This window comes from Lissotriton vulgaris, chromosome 4_1, assembly GCF_964263255.1.
Source record: "Lissotriton vulgaris chromosome 4_1, aLisVul1.2, whole genome shotgun sequence".
Lineage (NCBI taxonomy): Eukaryota > Metazoa > Chordata > Amphibia > Caudata > Salamandridae > Lissotriton > Lissotriton vulgaris.
In genome coordinates, this window is record NC_141691.1 from 1,601,977,684 (window position 1) to 1,601,981,520 (window position 3,837).

The window sequence follows — 3,837 nt, forward strand, 5'->3', positions numbered from 1 at the left end:
GAACAAAAGTATGTTGTCCGTCCATTTTGGGTCTCTTAGAATGAATTCATCTTCAAAGTGAGCCATGAAGGTGTTTGCATATGCCGGTGCTCCTGGAAATCCCATTGATGTACCCGTTCTTTGTAGAAAGAAATCAGATTGCCAAGAAAAATAACTGTGATAGAGTGAAAAATGTAAGAGTTCCAATAGTAATACAGATAACTCTCGATCCAATTCAGAATTCAGCAACCTCCATTCCATTGCTTCCATTCCTTCCATGTGAGCAATTGAAGTATACAATGCTACTACATCAATAGTGCAAAATATAGTTGTTTCATCCACTAGATGATTTATGGATGCTTTTGTTGACCCATGAATTTCCAGATGTCCTTGCAAATGTCCATGCTGCTCTGGGTGAGGGGGTCCATGACTATCCGCACCTTTGTCGGGGTTTGAGCATCGCAGCCTCCGCAGGACACTCCAGAACATGCATAGCTCTAGGTCGCAGAGTCCGGTTTTCAGCACCACAAAAGCAAAGTGGAGCAGAGCAGCAGACCCATACCAGGGTCAGAGGTCTGTGGCGTCCCCAGACGAGGAGCTGCCTAATCAAAACCCAAATCACGTTGATCTATTTCAGCCGTCTCCGTAGAAAGAGACCTTACTGGCAACTTTGGCTATCGGTTGCTGATTTGCTGTACTATCCCCCCGGCTTGGGCATAGTGTTGTTGGGCTTTCGACTGCTGCATTTGTAAGACCTGTATTTTAGTAGGCAAGGAGGGTTCATGCTCATGATTCACAGAGACAGAGTCTGAGGAATCTTCTGAGGTGGAGCGATTAAGAGGGACATCAATTGAAGCATCAATTAGAGGCTTAGAGTCTCTCAAGGGCAATTCAGATCATTCCAAGCCACTATGATGAAATGAGACACAGGGAGATAATTTTTCAAGACATTGGTGACAATGCTTGGGTGACTTATCCCCTCTTCTGTGCTCTTGCACACCCTCCTGGACATGTGTGGATGATAATCTAGAGATCAAAGCCTTTACCTCTCTCCTTGATTTCACACAATTGGGCAAGGGGCTGCCTTTCGATCCATTTCTGAGCACCCATCCATTCTGTTGTAAAAAGGCAGTTTCCCCTCGGGAGATTTTTGGGAGTCACCCTTGAGCTTCCTCGTGGTTTCTTCCATTCCCTGTACTGCCTTAGAGGCCCCCAAGTTAGCTCCTCAGGCTACTTCATTATGGTTCTCAGAGGCGTCTAGCAGAGTTGTCTCCTCCGGGCTTGGCGCAGAATGGATCATGAAGACTAGATGATAGTGAGAGGATGGGGGGTTATTGCCACCACTGAGGCTCCAAGTAGCTGAGTGGAATTGACTGCACATGCGGGAGAAGTGGCATCAAGTTGGTTGGTTATAGAAGGAGCAGTCTAATGAAAGGGCCATTTTATCTTGATTTGGGGTAGAAAAAGTGCCTGTAACCAAGGCAAAGTATTTGGGTCAGCCCCCCCCCTCGACCACTCACAGCTTGGTTTGTGTATCGGAATTTTTAGAATCATCAAGTTGCTGATACGAAGTCACCTCATTAGCAACAGTAGCCAATGTTACCGGCATCGAAGCAGTGGGAGGAGTAGGTAAGTCTCTTGAAGCAGCTGTTGTTAGCCTGTCCGTCAAATGAGAATCACACCCTGCTGGAATTTCCATTTTCCACTTTCAAAGGAGAAGCTTTAAGCATGCTGATTGCAGACCCTGAGTGGAGCAGCTTTAAAATTGGTTGTCCAACTGATGAGGACTCTTTTGTTGACCCATGAATTTCCTCATCTCATTGCAGATGTCCATGCTGCTCTGGGTGAGGTGGGTCCATGACCATCTCAGTGCCGCTTTCTATCTGCACCTTTGGCGGGGTTTGAGCATCACAGCCACAGCAGAACACTCCAGAACATGCAGGTGTTACAGCTCTAGGTCGCAGAGCCCAGTTTTCAGCCCAACAAAAGCAAAGTGGAGTGGAGGCGGCTTTCAGCGCGGCTGCAGCGGCTCACATGGCATTCATAGGTGGGGCGTGGGGACGAAGGGAGGAGGTGGAACTCTCAGTGATAAACTTAGCCCGTCATCTGCCCCCTACATGTCTAATCCACTTCTTGTATCAGAACTGCTCTCCATAGCGGTCAGCCATATTTTTCAACTTTGACCCAGTCTCGATCAAGAAGATGTCCGTCGTTGGTCTCGATCAAGAAGATGTCCGTCGTTGGCGCTTTAATCTTTTACGAGCAAGCTTAATAAAAACTTTCCAAGTTCATAACTATGCCTCTACTTATTGGATTCTTGTAATTTTGGTGTCAAATAATTTGTTACAATTTACTCTATTTGTCAGAATTGGCATGGGATTTTTCATGTGTTGTGTTTTCATGGTATTACTGTTTGTGTGCTGCATCAATACTTTACACATTGCCTCTAAGTTGAAACTGGCAGCTTTTTGTTCAAAGCTACCCAGGGTTAAGCACAGGTTAATTTAGTGAATTTTTGTGGTTCACCTTGCAAGGGATCGTGGCTGTTGCTTGACCAGGGCTTACACCCCAGTCATCCAACGACCCAAATTCTAACAGCGGTAATTTGTCTGTCTTCTGTTGGGGACACAGTCACTATGTATTTCAACAGTGATATATGTTTCCCATTTAATGTATTGCTCTTTTGCCAGGATTTACGTTTTCACTTGCATCTGGTCTTGTACATGGGTCAAACATTGGGACCACATGATTCAGAGATCTGCCTCTGTAGCAGATTTCTTTGGTAATACGAGATGTGAGAAACAATGTTGAATTCACTCAAGAAGTTGGAAGGGCAGTTGGGGAGAGGTTTTCTTTGATGTTGTTGTCACTGATTGCACCTATTTTTCCTTTGGATCCTTAAGGCATGATTGCATTCTCCATCATCTCTAACTTGAAGGAGATTGCATTATTATTGTCAAAGTGTTAGCAGTACTGTCTAGTGTTCAATTAAAAGGGATTTCAAGAGGGGGTTATGTGAAACCCCTTTTCTGGGGGAGGGGGTGCACTCTCTTAAATTTCCAAAGCCCCAAGTGGAATAGTAAGTGTACCCTATTTGGAGAAAAGGAGAACTACCATAGGGTCTTTCACTCCTCTTTACAATTATTTATGCTCATTCATATAAGAAGGGCTAGAAGTCAGACAGCCCTGTCGGAGTAACTCTGATCTACTGTGGGAGTATTATATGTAAATATGGAATTGCCGCTATGACCCCTAGAAATAGCACTCACACAGTTGTGTGTAATTTACAACATAAAGTTGTTTATTATCTACTATTCATCCATAAAACTCATTTATCAGAATGATGTTAATTATGGTAATCTCAGCAGTCCTAATATATAATACAGTGAACATTAGGACATACTCAAGCATATTTGATCACATATCCCTACATTCCCATTACAATCTGTCTAGCCCCTTCCTAATATCAAGACGGGTTCTCAACCTCATGATTATTTTAATGCCTGAATGGTTTTTAGAGATTTTTAATTATTTCTTTGCCAAGCCATGTATGTATTCTTGCATTCTTTATAATGACATTTAGTCTGCATTCGGATATCAGCACTTTGGCATTTCCTATCAGCAATCAGCCCTCACATTCTACACCTCCCATATCCTCTCATCCCTTTATAATTTCTCCTCATCTTATTCTCCATGGAAAGGAAGGGAAGAACTCCTGTGAAGTTTCTCATATCATCACTCTGGCACACTAGCAATGCCTCAGTTGCTGAAGCACATAGCATATATAGCTGTTATATCTGACACATTTGGTGTGGTATTACCCCAGAAAATGTGCCTTCACTGCTTGTTTTTTTGTAT